Raw genomic sequence first — 19,801 nt, 5'->3', positions numbered from 1 at the left:
TATCTATCATCTATCAATCTTCACTGTCATCTATTATCTGTGTTTGCCTACAATAATCTGTCTAGGTGATGCTCTTTTTTTACCTAGTAACTCTGACAAACGGCTTTTCTTGATCAGTAGGTTTTCTTGGTGATCTCTTTGGAAGTCTATAGCAGTTATCAAGAAATAAGAAAGATGATTACTAAATTATCACTAAGACTGGGTTACAAATAATGATAAATGTTTGTGTAAACAATAATGAACAACCACACAATGACTTTATTTCTTTCAAGTTTTCATCTAGTTAGTTATAAATATTCAAGGCATTATAAATTACCAGATGTCAATGTATATAATCTTTGTAGGGGGTCTGACTAAAAATGATATGTCTGATTTTATAGAAACCATCTTAGAGCAAAGGCATTATGAAGATGGATCTTCATAATTAGCATAGTTAATTAAAGGATAGTTATAACCCTATTCAGTGTATTTTATTGTGCAATTAGGTAACTAAATTCTTAAGAAAAGTAAATCTTTTACTAAAAAATGACAATCTAAACTTCAATTGTAAACTTACTTTTAAAATCCCACCCAGAATTAAATAATCTGATATATGTATAATGTGTTTCATATGTGTGCATATATATTCGTGATTAGTCTGCCTAAAGTATAGTATGTGCATGTGCAATATACCATAGTGAGATGTCTTTAAACAACATGCATTTTACAAAAATAGGGTATGAATACTAGTGGGAGGGGACAATGAACAGAGAGGAAAGGGGAACAAATATACTCATAATAATCTATATACATGTGTAAAAATGGAGCAAGGAAATGGGATTGGTTTGGATGGGGAAGGGGAGCAGAGGGAAATAATAGAGATGGAAACTATGAATAAGATGCATTTATACATAAATGGACATGTTAAAATGAAGCTTTCTTCAATGACTTACTGGTGCTAATAAAACAAAGAAGAAAAATTAAGTCGACATGTGGACAACTTCTTCATCTGGTTATTTAAGGTTTTCTGCTCCTGTGGCAATTCACTAGATTCACACCAGTCTTTAAGGAAGGAAAGCAATGGTTAAGGAACATGTGACATGGTGAGAAATATTCATTTAGGTGGCCTAGAAATTTCCCTGATACAGTCCCTCTTTCCTGTTCTAAGGTGCAGAGTAAATACGTACAGAATGTTCCAAACATTTGCTTTTTATTCATTAACCTTGTTTACATCATCACACATGTTATGTCCTGGCGTTTTTATATAAGTCCAGATCATTGTGATCGGGACCAATGTTTTTAGTGGTTTCTCCTATTCTGGTGATGGCCTCATATCAATCCCCATACATTTGATTTGTTTGAGCAAGTGTCAAAGGTACTGTCAGTATGTGTTCAAGGATCATGAAATGACCTTGATGCTTTCACCTGTGTGCAACGGATCCTACACGCCTTTATAGAGAAAAATAAAGATGTAATATCTGGTCACATCCTTTTATTGCTTTATGAGGAGAAAACTATTTTAAGGATCACTTTATGATCTCTGAGATACACTCCACTTTATCTGCCATAACATGAACTACAGGCTTGTCTTCCTCATTTTTAGTCTCTTATTTTTTTATTCTCTCCAATTACACAATTGGCCAAAAAAGAAATGAAATAAGGCACAGTCAAGGTGTACAATGAAGTTATACCTTCGGGTCTTTGAAGCTGTAATGCTTGGTCAATAGCTATATTCTAACATACTACGCAATGTTACTGTAAGAAAAGTACTTTGGTGCTAACCACCAGTGTTTCCAGAATCCAATGCAAAGCCATCTGTGTCTTGCTTATGGCAATGTAATTTAAGAATCACTTTGCCATGAAAGCAAGGGCTCATTTTTAGGATCTCTTCTCATTCCATTAACCTGGATCTCTATTTTTGTGTTAATAACATACTGTTTTGGCGACTGTAGCTTTGCAAACTTTGAAACCAAAATTCATCTTCTTTCCTCTAAGATCCTGTATGTTATTTGAGATGCCTTGAGACTCCATACCTAGGATTCATATTTTTTAACTCCTAGAATTGGATTCTGGAATTTAGAATAGATTTTTTTTTATTTCTGAAATCTTATTATTTGGGGGATATTAGTAGCAAATGCATTGAATCTGTAGACCCCATTGTGTATTATGTACCTCTGAGTAATATTATGTCTTCCAATCCATGAATACAGCCGGACTCCCCATTCATTTATGTCTTTGATTTCTTTCAGCAATTTTTTTATAGTTTTCGTGGTAAAATTATTTTTGTCTCTTTGGTCAAATTAATTTCTTTGTATTTTATACTATATTCCTCTTTTTTCTTTTTGTTCTTTTTATTATTATCTTTAAGCAGTTGTAAAAAGCACTATCCATGTAACAAAGCAGTTTATGAATACAATATATCTTGATCAGTGTCACCCCCTTTCAACATTCTTACTCCTCCCTCCCCTCTCCACCCCTTACCTCATTCTTCTTAATGTTGTAGGATATACATTGGAATCTTGACTGCATTCTCCCTGTCTTTTCCTCTTTATTCACCCACCCTTTCTCTTTGACCTCACCCTGCTTCTTTGGAGTACCTGCTTCCTGGTGCTTTATTTTTTATTTTTGCTGAACTTTGATTTTGCCTTTTTAAGGAATTACACTATTTGAGATCTCCCTTGCAGGTAGATTTAGCTTAAAGACTTGCAAGTATTTTATTCTTTTGATCTCACTTAAATGAACTTTTTTCTAAATATTCTTTTTCACATACACTGAAAAGAATTTTCTAAATATTCTTTTTCACACACTGTTGTATTTTGTGTGCTGTTTTTTTAATCCTGCTACTTTCTGAACTAAATATTTAGTTCTAACATTTTTAAACCATTGGGATTTTGTCCTAGTTAACAATGTCATCTATCAAAAAGGTAATTTTACTCCTTCTATTCTGATTTAGATGTCTTTTGTTTCTCTTCTTGCTGAGCTTTTCTGGCTTTAATTTCCACCACTATTTTGAGCAAGAGTGGCAAAAGCCAATTGGTCTACTTTTGGAATTTGGATGAACATTTTTAGTTATTTCACTATTGAATGTGATGTTAACATTTTTTTCATAAATAGCCTTTATGATGTTGAAGAAGTTTCTTGTGTCCACTTTGTTGAGTGATTTTTTTTTCATGAGACTATATAAAAATTTGTCAACTGTTTTTTCTGTGGCAATTAAGATGACTATATGTTTTCCCCCCTCAGTTCTGCTTATGTGGTAGATTATATCGATTGCATTTATTGTTTTCATCATAGTTGAACCTTTGGGGATTTTCAGAAACAAACCCAAATTAGTGCAATCATTTTATTGATATGAGACTGAATTCACTTTGCTAATATCACAAACTCCTTTTTATCAACTCCTGTGAGTAATGGGGATGGCTCATCTTGAACATTCCTTTATTAGACCTGGACTCAGTGATTTGTAGAGCAAGCTTTGATTTTTTTTTTTTATGTCGTGAGAATTGGTAGAAAATACAATCTGAGCCAGTGGCTCACACATGTAATCCTAGCTACTCAGAAGGCTCAGATCTGAGGATTGTGGTTCAAAGCCAGCCCAGGCAGGAAAGTCCATGAAACTCTTATCTCCAATTAGCCTCAGAAAACTGGGAGTGGCACTATGGCTCAAGTGGTAGAGCACTCGCCTTGAGCTGAAGAGCTCAGGCACAGTGCCCAAGCCCAGAGTTCAAGATCCACAACTGACAAAAAAAAAAAAAAAAAAAAAGAAAGAAAAAGAAAAAAGAAAAAAAAAAAGAAAGTACAATCTGATTCCATGAAGGTGCTCATTGCTTCTGAGTTGCTATCAATTCTGTAGTACTGGGGTTTGAACTCAGGACTTTATGCATGCTGGACAGGCACTCTATCTCTGGAAGCATGCCTTCAGTCCTCTTTGGTTATTTTTATTTATTTACCATTTTTTGTTATTACTTGGTTTTGAACTCAAGGCTTGCTTGCTCAGCTGGTGCTATATCATTTGAGACAAAAATCCAACCTAGCTTTTTGTTTGTCAATTTGTAGATGAGGTCTCACAAACTATTCTGCCTTCCAGATCTGCTCTGCTATCCCATGGATCTCAGCTTTCTGAGTAGCTATGATTATAGGCATGAGCCGCTAGTACCTGCATTGCTCTATCTTCTTTGAGATACAGTCTCTTTTTGGGGGTCAGCTTGGACAGCTATGATGACAAGCAAGTGCTGCCTCACCCCTCTTACAGTATGGATTCTTTTCATTAATAAATTCTGTAATTTTTAGTATTTATAGGCGAAAGTGACCTGCAAAGTCCTTTAAGAATGTAATCTAATCGTTTTTTTTCCAATCGTTTTATATCAACATTATATCAACCTTGTAGACACTGACTTTGGAATTTTCTCTTCCTTTTCCAAGAACCAGCCATTTGAAATATAAATGATCTCTATATTTTCTTCAGAATCATCAACTTTCTTTACCTTTGACCTCCAGCATCTTTCTTCTGACTTTTAAGAAATGTTTGTCATTTTTTCATGCATCTGAAAGGTTTCCAATCTATTTCCTATATTATATACATCTTAATTCCTTTTCTTTGCTTTATTTTTATTGTTATTTTAAGGAATTGTACAAAAGGGTTATAGTTTCAAAAGTCAGGTTATAATTACAATGCTTCTTGCACACTATCACCCCTTCCTTCACTTTCCTCTGATTTTCCCTCCCATCCCTACCCACAAGTTGCATAGGTCATTTTTTTACATAGTCTATGAATGCTCCAAGAAGTTCCATGTCATTCTTGTTTAGGAGCCATGCAAATCTTCTCTGCATTGTTCCACTTTTAGTATATGTGCTGTTGGTACAAGCACTGTACCTATTAATTCCTAAAAGTTTATTTTTGCCACAGAGCATGGTTTTTCGCCTTTGGTCTATATTTTTATGATTTTTGTTAACATCCATTGGTTGTGCTAAAGAAACTTTATTGTGACATTTCTAGTCATGTAAAATGTATTCCCAATGCACATTCTCTATTACTCTTCCCTTCATATTATTTTCTTATGATTTTTTTATTTCTCTATATTTCTATCTTCTTTAGAGAATATTTCAATTTTTTCTATTGTAAATAATCATCATCTGGTCACTTACTAATTGCATCCTGAAATCATGTCACTTACCTCTACTTGGAAACACAAAGCAGATTACCTTTTTTTTGTTGTTGGTTGTAGGGTCTGAACTTGGCCTGGGTGCTGTCCTTCAGCTCTTCTGCTCAAGGCTAGCCCTCTACCACTTGAGCCACAGCACCGCTTCCAGCTTTTTCTGCTTATATGGTGCTGAGGAATTGAACCCAGAGCCTCATGCATGCAAGGCAAGCACTCTACCACTGAGTCACCTTCCCAGCCCCAGATTTGCTTTTTTAAATGGTGTTTCTTGAGATTAATCCTGTCTAAATTTATAATCATTCTATGTATCTTTGTTTTAATTTTTATGGGGCAATGTGTTTTCAAAAGCTCTTGTGATGAGTTTTATTTATCTACCCTTAGATGAAAAGAGTCTTTCAGAACTGGAGGATTGCCTATATAAACAGGGTTAATTGAGTCTGTTGTTCTGTCTCAATGTCTGCCAAGATTTTTCTGAACATTTTTTTAATGGTAAAGTGTCATTATCAATTCAGTGAGTTAACATGTTGAGGTGAGTGGGTAGGAAAGCTGGAGCTGTGGCCAAAGCAGGAATACACTGGGATGGAGAACTAGAGAAAGCAAGCACTCTCACAAAGAGGCTCAACTGGATGAAAACGACAACTTGTGGTGAATGAACTGCTCAAGCACAAGCTGTATCACCAGCCTCATCTACTGACCCAGAGGACTGATGGCCAAACAGTGGTATGGCTCCTTACCATAAAGCTGTCAGCTTCAGGAAAAGCTCACTCTGTCCATCTAAACAATGAGGAGCCATGCCACCCTTTTTGAGGATCATGTCTCTCCATAAAGTATTTGGATTTATTCTCCACCTGACATTTAACTTCTTACTCCTCATTTACTTATTTCATATAATTATTTCTATCAAAATATCCTTGTGATTTTTTTATTTTATATTTTGGGTCCGAATCCCATAGCATTTATTTTACTTATTCATTTTTGGCCACTGGATAGATGCTCTTTCAGTTGCCTCCTGTATCACTTGGACAAGCCTTAATCACGGTGAGGTTATCTATCTGTCCGTCATCTGTCTGTCTGCCTATTTATCTATCTATCATTATTGATGTTAGTATGTATGTGTTATGAACTATTGTTTATGTCTGTCTACATATTTATCTATGCATATATTTATCTATCATCTGTATGTAATCTATCATCTATCTTCATGATTATCTACCTGTCATTTATTTAGTTACATATTTATCTATCATCTCTCTACATATTTATCTATAACCTATCACCCATGTCAACTATCTTTCTTTCTATCTATCTATCTATCTATCTATCTATCTATCTATCTATCTATCTATAACAAGTCTTTACATTTTGCCCCCACTAGATGCTCTAGGTTCATCTTCATTTCCTATCCCAATTCTAGAGTCAGTAATTTCTCCAAAAATAAAAATGAATTAGAGTATGATATTACAAACAAAGAAATATCAGATGTGTTCATGACAGTGGAGCACTTCACTGACAGAGTGGAAAAAAAAGCACTTCTGGGGGTTAGGAAGGTGGCTCAGTGGTAAGGTGCTTTCCTTGCATGCATGATGCCCTGGGTTCGATTCCTTAGCACCATATAAGCAGAAAAAGCTGAAAGTGGCATTGTGGCTCAAGTGGTGAAGTGTTAGTCTTGAGCTGAAGAGCTGAGGGACAGCGCCCAGGCCCAGAGTTCAGGCCCCATTACCAACAAAAAAAAGAGATCTGAACTTTTGTGTGTGTGTAATTAATATAATTTTTTGCACCTGTTTGGGGCTTTAACTTGAAGCCCAAGATTTATCCTTGAGGCATTATCCTCAAGGATAGCAACTCTTACACTTGAGCCACAGCTCCACTTCTGGCTTTTTACCAATTAGTTAGAGATAAGAATCTCATAGACTGTACTGCCCAGGCTGGGTTTGAACCACACTCCTCAGATCTCAGCCTCCTGAATAGCTACCATTACAAGACTAAGCCATTGGTGCTTGGCTTTAAGTCTTATATATATATATATATATATATATATATATATATATATATATATATATATATAGTCACATATATATACTATATATACATATATGTATAAATACATACATATATGTGTATACATACATATATGTATATATACATACGCATATGTATATATGTGTATGTGTATATACTATATATAGAGAGAGAGAGAAAGAGAGAGAGAGCTCAGCACGAGTTCATAGTGATGTCTCTAACTCTATTCAACCACCAAATGAATCATTGGGTTCTTTCACTTGATTATCTAAAGGTGCCTTTTTGATTCATAATCCTCCTGTCTCATGAAAGAGCCTTGTGAATCTCTTTCCTGATGTTGCTACCACCATGAGTCTGAGTGAAGTCACAATGACTTTATGTTTGGTGTAGTCACTATTTAAACACTGAGCTGATTTCAATAGAAACTGATCATTACTTTCCAGTACATTCCGTACGGTATCTTTCCAATCTTCTCTGCATCCACCATTTTTTTCAGTATACCACCTATATGGATACAAAGGTCCTCCTAGGAAGTTCTTTACTGATTTCTGTGATGCTGCTTTAATTTCCCAGAATAAATGGTCTCTTGAGTTCTAATGCCTCAAATCTTATAGAAGACTTAGATACAGCAGTCCTGTGCACATCATAAGCAGAGGCTACTTCTCATGTCTTTGGGCTTAACATAGACTGACATCAGGTTATTCTATCTATCTATAAGTATCCAAAAGTCTACCTATTCTTTCTGGGGTGGGTCACAAAAGGTGATCAGGAATATAGAAATAGTCTTCTCTGGTTCGAAATAAACCTAAGTGAAAGGCTGATGTGTGCTGTTACATGAGTCCCTTCAGTTTGTAGGTAGGGTATGATTTCATGCATGCACAATTGTATTCCAAAAAGCAATGTACCAAATTTTAATTCAACTCTTACTTAATAAAGATTAAAAATGGGTGTAGGGATAACATCTCTTCATTTTCAACTTAGTGATTAGCTCTCCAGTTCTCGCTCCCTCTGCGGCTTCCGCCAGCCCTCACAACCATCACGGGGTTTATCTAGCTTCCAGTTGCTTCTCTTGTTTTCTTTAGTAGACTATTACTTTATTATATTTCTTTTCATCTTCCTCTACAGAGCTCTCATCTCTACTTCATTTCTGTCTCACATTCTAGTCTTTCTGATGGCTGACACCTTACACCTATTTCTCTTTTTTATTTTATTATAAAGATGATGTACAGAGGGGTTACAGTTACATAAATAAGGTAACGAGTGCATTTCTTTTTGAAAAGTGTTACTCCCTCTCTTGTTTTCACCGACTTTCCTTCTCCTCCAAATCCCCTCCCCCTCAAGTTAAAAAGTTCATTTCCAACATAGTGTCTAGTGAGTGTGGCTGTTGCCACTGGTTCACCCTTTGTCCCACTATTTCTGTGATTCCCTTTCTTTTCCCCAAATTAGATAAACTTGCATGCAAGATGAAAGGTTCCAAAATCAAAAACAGTACCATAGGGAATAAACCAGAGAAGAAAAATAAAAGAAATACAAAAGAAATAACTGCAAACAGTACATTAACAACAACAACAACACACCAAAGCCCAAAACAACCAAAAAACCCTCTTGTTTGCATATCGTGGAGATCATTCTGATTAGCATCATTTTACATGGTCATATGTACAAAGCTATTGAGCTATTGTGAACCTCCGCTAAGTGAAGTAAGCCAGACCCTAAGAAACACAGGCTCCATGGTTTCCTTCATATGTAACAATTATTATATACCTCTGTTTCTTCAAAGTTGCCTTTTCTTTTTAGATAAGAATGACTGTTGGTGTCCTAATGTGTAAGTGCTTTCCATCTGTGCCACCTTGCTTTGCAAAGGAAGATTTTATGTTCACTAATCCTCTGCTTTGTTGGGTAATACCATGTGGCTTTCCCTAATGTTGAAAGTAACAATGTGTTTTTAATCTAATTTACTAATGTGGAACAGCTTTCATCTGAATCACAGGGCCGTCACCATTGACAACCAGGGCCTTGGCTCATGCTGAATGTGAGTGCGTAGGATCAGGAAACAAAATTTTCCAATATCTCACTATCCCAATTTAATCTTCATCAATCTTAGTGAATTAATTAGCAAAGTAGTAACATGGTGTTACAGCAGTAAATGTTTATGAACAATTATGTGATCTAATTGAGTGCTTTTCTTCCCCCAAAAGCCATGCTATTGTTCTTCGTTCATTTGCTGGATCATGTGTTAAACTTTGCCTACATTGAAAAAGTGGTAGTTCAAGCTATTCTCCATCACATCTTCCATTTCACTCTGGCATTATCCTTTACTCGTGTGACACTGATTTTTCTCCCTCGGTGTAAGCGCTTAGCTTCTCTTCTGAGGAAAGGTGTTCTACCTATTTCTCAATGTGAATTGTTTCATCCTTTGCTCATTCTTGTCCTGGCCAACTCTTTCAGTATCCATACCATTTTTCTCTCTTATCTTTCTGCTTTAAAATGAACTGAAATTTCTCTTGGTTTTCTCTCTTAGGGAAAAAACTCAATGATGTAGAACTATCGCTCTTGTTTTTTTTTCGTTCCTTGTGTTTGATGCCAATTTCTTATAAAACAAAACAACAACAACAAAACTACTGTGTTTTCTGTTTTTCACCCCATCTATTCTGTCCTGACCATCCTGAAGTTTGTCTTCCCTCTCCATCACTGGACTGATATTCTTGTCAAAGTTGCCAGTAGCCAAAGCCACTTCATCAGGTTAGAAAAGAAGCCATGATGTTTGCTTGAAGTATGACTACTTACACAGAAACATATTCATTCCAAAATAGGAGATTCCCAGTTTACCAATGCAGTTCTGTAACAGATCTTGCAATTTGCTATTTATAATTCTACTACCTATTAAGCATTTATTTTACTTTCAACTAACATTGTAGGTTGACATGGCACTTCACTGGGTACAGAGACCCCCAAACTTCACTCAGGAAGGATCTGACTATTAGCTGTCCTGTCATAATTGGCTTGTCACAGTTTTTCATGAATTAACCCCCCCCTCTTTGTGCAGCTACTTACTTAGGCAGTTCATGAGTACAATGTTGCTTTCTAAGTACAGCACATCATGATCTCAACTCTATTTTTTATTTTCCATAGGAGATCTTAATGTCATAATTAATGAGGTGGGTATTATAGTAACTTGGGTGACTGGGAAAGATATTCGGACACAATGTCATCAATTCAGAGTCAATTACTTACTCCTAATATATCTGTTTTATCAACGTTATTGGTCTTTTCAAAAAGCCATCTTTTGGTCCCATTGATTTTTCAGAAAATATTTTCTTTATTATTGCATCTGCTCTGGTCTTTATAAATGGCCTCTTTTACCTACATCTTAAGTGACGACTTGATTTTGAAATTCAGTCATTGCTTTCAATGACTCCTATTTGAGTCCATAGCTCACACTCATACCACCAAATACCTCTCCAGCAGGCTACCATCTGATATGAAATATAAATATGACTATAAATGTGATGCTATTCATAAACCCACATCTAAGAAATAAGTTGTTTTTTTTCTTTTAGTATCCACTGCTGTTCAGTCTACTTTTCTTACCTTTCCTCTAACCTTCTCTCACCTTCAGACAGACAAGAGAATTTCAAATTACCAGGAGGCCTTTTCAGGGTCAAGTTGTCCATCATTTCAAATATAACCACAGATCTCTTTACCTTAAAGCTAAAGGAACAAAAATGTCAGCTTCAAGTTATTGCTCAGTGTTTTATTTTAAAACAAACATCAATTACAACCCTATTATGCGTCAGGTGCTGTCTAATAATATGCATCATTTCCTTCAGTGCTCTCACTTTAGTATTGGGGGAGATTGAGTCACCCAGAACCCTCTTTTCATTGTCAAGGCACTTTGTGATCTCTGAGTAATCTCAAAGAAGACGACCCAGGTGCCTGGAAATAACCTGAATAGTGGCAGAATCACGTGGGAGGCTGTCAAAGGAGATTTCAATAAGCCTTATACAGACCACAAAACCCTTTTCTGTAGCATAGCATTACTCAAGCCTTTTATCCACTTCAGCCCTTTGCCTAGACATTATTATAACAACCCACACCATTCGACAGGACTGCAAGGATCAGGCAAGTCAAATCACCTGCCTATCCTGAATAAGAAAATGCCATGTCTTGTGCTCAGGATTTTTTTTTAACAACTCATGCCACTGCACTTTACACCATTCTCTGAATGCATGACCCTCCCACAGGTATAAGAACCTAGAAACACTAATTCCTACTTATTCAATATGTTGAAAGGCATAAAGAGAATTTCTTTGTGTGTATATTGGTCCTGGGGCTTGAACTAAGGGTCTGAACCCTACTTTGGAGCATTTTCACTCAAGGCTAGTACTCTACCATTTAAACCACAGCTCACCTTCTGTGTTTTTAGTGGCTAATTGGAGATAAAGGTCTCATGCATTTTCCTGCTCCTGCTGGCTTCAAACCTTGATGTTCAAGTCTCAGCTTCCTGAATAGCTAAGAATACAGTAGCTAAGAATACGAGTGTTTGGAGACAGAAACAATTTTAAGACTGTATAGGAAGAGGCCTTTATAGCATGAATGAAGAAAAACAGAAATACACTGTTACTTAAGCCAGAAAGATAGGAAAATGGAATATGGCCTAAACCTAAACTGGAAATATTCCAGACCCTCACACCTAAACAGGGAATGTAGAATACATCCTTGATTGGGATGTATCTTTAACTGCTATCAAAGACCTAAACAACTACTAGCACTGACTGTCAATGCTCATCATGGAAGATGGGGAAAAATTCCCATGACTTATACCTGAATTAATTGAGTGGAATTTTGATGGGAAGACTGATTAGTTGACTTATAGATAATAATACTTCCTCCTTTCAGACCATGCTTCATCCTGAATATCAGGCTGGCTCTGCCTAAATTCTTATGAATGAATGCCTTTCCTTCAATCCAAGTGCAAATGCCTAGAATTCTTGCCAAAACTTTGTAAATACCACTGTATACCTAACATGGTCAGATTGAAAACCCAGTGAATAAAAATGACTTAATGAAAAAGAAATTTCATCAAGGCACAGGCTTTTAATACATTTTATCTACTTTTTGGGGTATAATTTTATTTTAATTATTTTTATGGTATAAAGATATGAGTTTAATTGTGACATTTCATATGAATATGTAAAATACTTTGATCTAATTCACTGATATTTATAGGGGTGATTATATTCACCCTTATCAGAAGTAAGGTCTTCTCCCTCAAATCCCATATTAGTTCTCTTCCTCTTCCCAAATAATCCATCCTCTACTTTCATGTCTTTTTTTGAAAAATCTGCATTTTGTATATTAAAAAAAAACAGGTATTAGTTATCTTTCTTTTTGAATTTTTTTTTATTGTGAAAATACCATACTGAGGAGTTATAATTACATGGGCAAGATAACAAGTACGTTTCTTATCAAGCATTGTTGCCTCCTCTTTGTTTCCGCTTCCCATCCCTTCCCATACTCCCCCCATCTCTCCCCCCCCGATCTTCCCCACCCCCACCAAAGTTGTAAAGTTCATTTTTCGACATAAGGACTTGTACATCTCCTTGTTGCAATGGGTCCATCTGTATCCCTATTTGAACAATTTGTTTTTTCCCTTCCCCTCCACAAATTATACCAACATCAAATACAGTGAAAGCAGTTATACCATGGGGGAGGGACATATAAAGCAACATAGAAGTCATATTATAAATATGTTAGAAACAATTGCATGGGGTTCATTCCCCTAACATCAACTTATCTGATCTTTCTGCTTGACTCAGACATATACTAGTTATTGCAAATAAGGGAAACTCTGGGACCTATGTTTCTTTGGGCCTGGCTTACTTCATTTAATATAATTTTTTCCAAGTCATAGTTTTCTTTCTGAATCTGGTTGTTCCATCTATTTTCCTGCAACTGACATAAAACTTTATTCTTTTTTAAATGGTGAATAGAACTCTCTTGTGTATATACATATACTACACTTTCTTTATCCATTTGTCTATTGTTGACTTCCTAAGGTGATTCCATAACTTGGTTTTTGTAGAGTACTGCAATAAACACAGACATTCAGTATCTGTATGGTATGTGGTCATAAATTTCTTTGAGTATATACTCAGGCATGGTACAGCTAGATGGTTGCTCTATTTTTAGCTTTGTGAGGAACCTCCCTATTGATTTCCATAGTGGCTGTACTAATTTGCCTTCCTACCAACAGTGTTGATTTTTTGTTCTTCCTAAAATGTTTTAGAAAATGGTTTGACCTTTGGCCAAACAAAGCCACACTAAAGCCATCAGCACAACCAAATTCACTGCAGCATTGTTTACCATAGCCAAGATATGGAATAAGCCCAGATGCCACTCAATGGACAAATGTATCAAGAAAATGTGGTATATACACATAATGGAATTCTGCACTTCCCTCAAAAAGAATGACAGTGTACCATTCCTAAGGAAACTGGAAGACTTGGAAAAAAATTGTAAGTGAAGTAAGCCAGACCCAGAGAAACACAGGTTGCATGTTTTCCCTTATTTGTGGTAGCAAGAATTGAATTTTATGGGTGAAGACATCACTATGCTTCTTTTATTTCTATGACACCCTTGCACAGGACTGGATATAAAATCATTTCTGGTTCTAGCTATTTTCCTCTATTGGAAGATCTAGTTAAAGTAAAGTAAAATTTATTTATTTTTTGTCCAGAGCCTGTTCAGATATACAGTTCAATATTCGAGTGGGAAGTGTTCTGATCAGAGAAGGGTAAAGAGAGCAGTTCTGTATTGTTGGAGTTGGTGGACACATTATTTCTGTGTAATTATGCAAAAAAATGTTTTTAGTTAGAAACCAAGAGCATGTTGTTGACAGTTTCCAATGCTAATATGTGTGTGTAGATATCTACAATGTTGTAGATTGAAATTACACTCACATAATCGTGATCCGGTACAAATGGCAATTTTTGAATTTAACCAAAGTATTATTTTCCAATTTATATATATTGAATTAAGATAAAATATGTTTGGACATTCCTTTTTCTTTTTCTCTCTCTTTTTTTGTTGATCATGGGGCTTGAACTCAGGGCCTAGGCACTATATATTTTTTTTTTTCTCAAGTCTAGCACTCTACCACTTTGAGCCACAGTGTCACTTACAGTTTTCTGGTTGTTAATTGGAGGTAGTCTGTCAGGTTTTCAGCTTGGACTGGCTTTGAATAGCAATCTTCAGGTCCCAGCCTCCTAGAAAGCTAGGATTATGAGTGTGAGCCTGGGTGACCAGCTTGTTTGGACATTATTAAGGATGTTTTGTTTGTTTGTTTGTTTTAAAGATCATCATTCTTCTCATGCTTCCACAGGATTGTGCTTTCTCTGAGCCTTCTAAAACAAAAAAGAAAAAAATTACGTATTGATCCCTAACTAAAGGCTTCAGTGGGAGAATACTGTGAATCTCTCAAAGTCCAGAGTGTCATGTGCACTTTTGCATCTCAGCACAGGTACCAATCCAATAGTACGTAGTGGTAGTGGTTTTATTTAAGTTCCTTTGGAATAAATGAGAAGAATAAGGACTTCTCTCTCAGCACTTGCCATCTTTAAATTAATTTAGTATATACAAAAAAAGAATTTGAGAACAATTATAAAAGAGAAAGTATATTCTCAGTATATTTTAATTAGGAAACTCATACAAATAGTGCAATTCTTTTTTTTATTGTGAAAATACTGTACAGAGGGGTTAAAATTACATGGGCAAGATCATGAGTACATTCCTTATCAAGCATTGTAGCCTCCTCCTTTGTTTCCCCTTCCTATCCCTCCCCACCCCCCCTCCCCAAATCGTTTAAATAGGGATACAGGTAGACCCAGTGCAACAATGAGATGTACAAGTGGTTATGTCGAAAATGTTACAAATAGTGCAGTTCTTTAAAAGTCTAGTTTCACTACTCCCGGGCACCCCAATTAACTGACCTGTTACATTGTGTCCAGATGGGTTGCAGCAGGAAGCATGATGCTGTAAGCCAGGAAGAGGGAACCCTTGGTATACTTTGGAAATACATTTTGGCATAAACATTGTCTTTGACAACTTGGAATGGAAGTCATGTATCTCTCGAATCTATCACTGTACAAGCCCCAAATGCTTATACCGTAGTAACTGTTCTTTGCTGATTTTACTAAAGTATTACCAGAAAAGAAAATAAAACAGTTCAAGAGGAATGGGGTAGACAAATGAAGGGAGGATGTAGTCATAAGATTCAATGTGCCAGACGCTGGTGGCTCACATCTATAAACCTAACTACTCAGGAGGCTGAAATCTGAGGATCGCAGTTCAAAGGTAGCCTAGGAAGGAAAGTCCATGAGACTCTTCTCTCCAATTAATCACCAGAAAACCAGAAGTGGTGCTGTGGCTCAAGTGGTAGAGGGCTTGCCTTCAGCTGAAGAGCTCAGAGACAGAGCCCAGGCCCAGAGTTCAAGCCTCATGACTGAAAAAACAATTCAACGTATACTTTATAAAACTAAGAAAATTGAGGGGATGAATGGGTGTGGGAGGGAATGAACAATGGAAGGAGTGATATTTCTCTAGAGGCACAGTACTCGTAAACAAATATGTTGATGGGTAACAAAACAACAGAGCTCAAACATGAATGGAAGGCCAACGAAGCATTTAGAATTTAGAATTAAAAATGGCAAAGCCTAGGTAAACATAAAACTAGAGCGTTGTAGCTTCTGTCCTGCTGGGGGCACATACTTTATCCTTGACCTTGTTTACAATTGTCCCAGTACAGGAAAAATACACAACTGTGTGACCTTTGAGCTATGACTGCTTTAAAATTCTTCACAGACAATGAACCATCCCCTGCTCCCCGCCCCCCTTGCGGCCTTTACCCTGGGCAGACTTCCCATTGCCTCCTCTTGTTTGGCATTTTCTTGGACCATAGGAGTCAGGAAGTAAAGGAGAAAGGAATTTAAAAAAATATCCACCAGAAATTCTGAATATGGTTGAGTAAGAAACAGCCAACAAGCAAGTAGATCTTAAGCTTACAGAATCTTGAGACAATTATAATAGGAAAAAAAAATCCAAATGCCTATTTTGCAACTTTCAGTGATGATTTCCGTTACCCCTGAAGTTCCCTAAAAGGGGCTCTCATACACATTTCAAGTGTGACCCAATGGGTGATAATGATGAAGAAACACTTTGAGTGCAAGTTAGGTACCCCAGAGAAAATGGCCAACAGAGCTACTCCCAAAAGGGTGTGTTCTGTGTACAGGCATGAGCCTGTGCAGTGGTTCAGCTACAGCGCTGATTGTCTTCTACAAAATGTTCCTTTCATTTTCCAATGTTATAACTGCCTGGTGACAGACTTCATTCCCCAGCTCCAACGTGGCTAGCCCTGTAACGTACTAGCAGAAGTGATGTACGAGACATCTGGTTGGCTTAAAAATAAATGTCTAGTGGATTTCCTTCCCTTCCCTTCCCTTCCCTTTTCTATTCTTTCCTGTCATTGTCTGTAGTCCTGCCTTTTACCAAACATTAGTCATGAAGATGGTGCCCATGCCCTGGAGTATTACAGAACAAGAGGCAGAGAGACAGCCCAGTGCTAGCAGCTAATGCCTATTGTTGTAGCAGAAGGCTTAGATCTGAAGATCAAGATTCAATGTCCAATTAATCAGCAAAAAAATATGGATATAGAGATGTGTCTCAAGTGGTAGAGTACCAACTATGAGCAAAAAATAAAAGACGAGGAAGAGTATGAAGTCCTGAGTTTGAGCCCTAGTAGTGACTGAGAGGGGAGAAGGAGAGGAGGGAGAAAAGAGTAGAGTAGGAATAGGAGGGGAGTAGAAAAGAATAGGAAGAGAAGGGAGAGGGAGAGGAAGGAGAAAAGAAGGGAGAAAAAGGAAGGGAGAGGGAAGATGGTAGAGAAGAGATTAGAGAAGAAAGAAGAGAGAGGAGAAGAGAGAAGAAGAGGGGAGAGAGAGAGAGAGTGAGAGAGAGAGAGAGAATATGTGAGTTTCTGGATGTTAGACCTGCCCTAATAAACTTATCTACCAAGCAATAAACTTGTATATTTTAAGTTCTCATTGTTATTGAGGCTTAGTATTTCCCCAAAATCAATGTAATAGGTGAAACTCTAGTTTATTCATTTTAAGTGCCCCAGAATATCCCAATTATTTTATATTTAGAATATTTATGGTGTTTTAATTTTTAGCTTTTAGAAAAAGTATTTGGTGACATATTATTTGTCTAAATTATTTAAAATAATAAACACTTCTCAGCCTCATTGCATTGAATGGTATCAATGTTGAACATTTCTATCATAAGAGCAAGCTATTTTAACAAGGATTGAAGAAGGGCATAAACCCCATAATCATAATCTAAGTCATATAATATTCACACTTTTAGGGTTACTACATAATGTCAAATAACTCACCAACATGATTAAAGTGGTTTATAAGAGCGTATTCGAATTTTCATTTGCTAACACTTTCAGCTACCCTTGATATCTTCAATCTTATTTTTCCATAGGAAGGCATGTGACTGGTATATCTGATGATATTCTTTTCATGTTTTTAGGGTGTTTATTTAAGGCTTACTTTATATCCACCATGCTCTTTTTTAAACTCTCTTTTTTAAAATAAACTTAAAATACTTGCAAGAATATTTTTCTCTATGTAATAATCCTCTGATGGTTATATAATTTGTAAGTATCTTCCTTCTATGGCTCATAAGATTTTTTATGGGTGTTTTGCCATTAACCAAATAAGTCTGTAATTTTAATAGAGTCACATGGCTTATTTCTTGCATTTTAAGGTGTGTGATTTCATTCCTGCTTTGCATCAAGTTAATACAGATATTTTCACTTAAAGATTAAAGAATTGCTATTAAGCACTGAGATCTTTAATCCATATGGGAGTTACTGCATGTCACATTGGATAGAAACTTCACTTTCCTTGGTGCCATCTGGATAGCTCATTGTCCAAATATCACATATTGAATAATCCATCTTTTGCACTTTGATGTGTAATGCTAACTCTGTCATTTCCCAAATGCCCTTATCTTTGTGGATCACTTTCTGAGCTGTCTATTCCAATCCCATAGTCTATCTCTTTATTCCTCTGCTCATAACATAATGTCTCATTTCTTAAAGGTTGCTTATAAGTGTTGATATTTTCAAGGGTGAGTCTCTCCCTTCTTATTGTTTTCTTTCACAATTGTGTTGGCAGTTCTGGACACTTTAGCTCTTCCATAAGAATCTTAGGATCCATTTGTCAATTTCAAAAAAAAAAAAATATTGTTAGGTTGGTAGGCTAGAAAATGACGTCATCTCTCCCCGTAGCAATGCATCAAAATTATAATCCTTGGAACCTGTGAATGTTCTCGGACAGACAGAGAAAAAGAGAGAGAGCGGAGAGAGAGAGAGGGAGGGAGGGAGGGAGGGAGGGAGAGAGAGGGAGAGAGGGAGAGAAAGAAAGAGACAGAAAGACAGAGACGTGATAGAGGTGATATGAAGACAAAGTCAAGAGTAGAGGGGTACAGCCACATGCCAAGCAATGACAGCAGATAAGATTTTTTTTTCTTTAGAGCCTCAGTGAGAGCATGACCCTGCCACCATTTTTATTTTATTTCAGCCCAGTGATACTTACCTGGGGAAATCAGTGATACTGAATTTCTAATGGAGCTCATAGACTTTGAACCTGCTTAGTACTCCTGGCCCTTTCACTCGTTACATTTCTATCTTTTGACCTGCAGTTATGCTATGTTTTTCCCACCATTGCCTTTTAAAAGCAGGTAGCTTCTCTTTGATTTCACAGGCCCACAGGCTCAAACAAACTTTGGCTCAGGGAAGATCAAATCCAGAGCCTCACTCAGACCTGATGCAGACAAGATTGAGTGTTTTTGAAATCATGATAGGTAAGAGCTTGGACTTAATGTGATGCTGTGTAGATTGAGATGTTTCAAGATGTTGGAAAAAGTCTGTGTGTTTTACAGGTGAGATGGATACAAATCTTGAGATCACAAAGTCCATGGTGGAAAGTCAATAATGCCCCTTTCACCTTAAAGTCAGCCCTGTTCTCTTTTTAAGTTTTCAAAATAGTATTAAAAGCAGAGCAATTAAAGTTGGACTAACTTTTAAACCATACAAGCATCTACAAGTGAATTTCTATTGTTATAGACAACCTAAACAAAGATAACTTGTTATCACAGGAAACTTGTATTTGGGGAATTTCATTTAAATTAGAGATTAACTTGCAAAAAAGAATCTATCTTCTCATATATGATGAAGACAGAATCAATCATTTTAATTAAATCTTCTCTTCCATCCTTTGATAAAGTTTTAATTTTTCCTCCATAAAGGTCAACGCTTGTTAGAGTTATTCCTGGGAACTTGTAATATATATTGCAATTTGGACTGGGTCTTTTAGCAATATTATTGCATTTCCTTTTTAATTTTTGAGTGTCAATTTTAGCATATTGATATTAAAGTCAGCATGGCTTTAAAACTTGTATTTTTTTCCATAATGTTTAGGCTTCTCTGGATAAGTGTAGTGTTTGCAAAGCTCAGAAATTTCTTTTTTTATAATTTTTTTTCTTTTCCTTTTCTTAAGATGTTTGAAGTCATGACC

The 19,801-nt window shown here is 36.3% G+C and overlaps 1 non-coding gene across 1 annotated transcript; it reads right to left on the bottom strand.

Moving 5' to 3' along the window:
• Nucleotides 1–4,740: 4,740 nt before the first annotated feature.
• LOC122113340 lies at nucleotides 4,741–4,847 on the bottom strand. The gene has a single exon (XR_006148420.1). It is a non-coding gene; the product is annotated as a U6 spliceosomal RNA (small nuclear RNA).
• Nucleotides 4,848–19,801: the final 14,954 nt, after the last annotated feature.

The sequence above is a fragment of the Dipodomys spectabilis genome, unplaced genomic scaffold (genome assembly GCF_019054845.1).
Source record: "Dipodomys spectabilis isolate Male_0828 unplaced genomic scaffold, ASM1905484v1 ptg000096l, whole genome shotgun sequence".
NCBI lineage: Eukaryota > Metazoa > Chordata > Mammalia > Rodentia > Heteromyidae > Dipodomys > Dipodomys spectabilis.
Note: the sequence above shows the minus strand (reverse complement) of the source record. Positions and strands in the feature narration are given on the sequence as shown.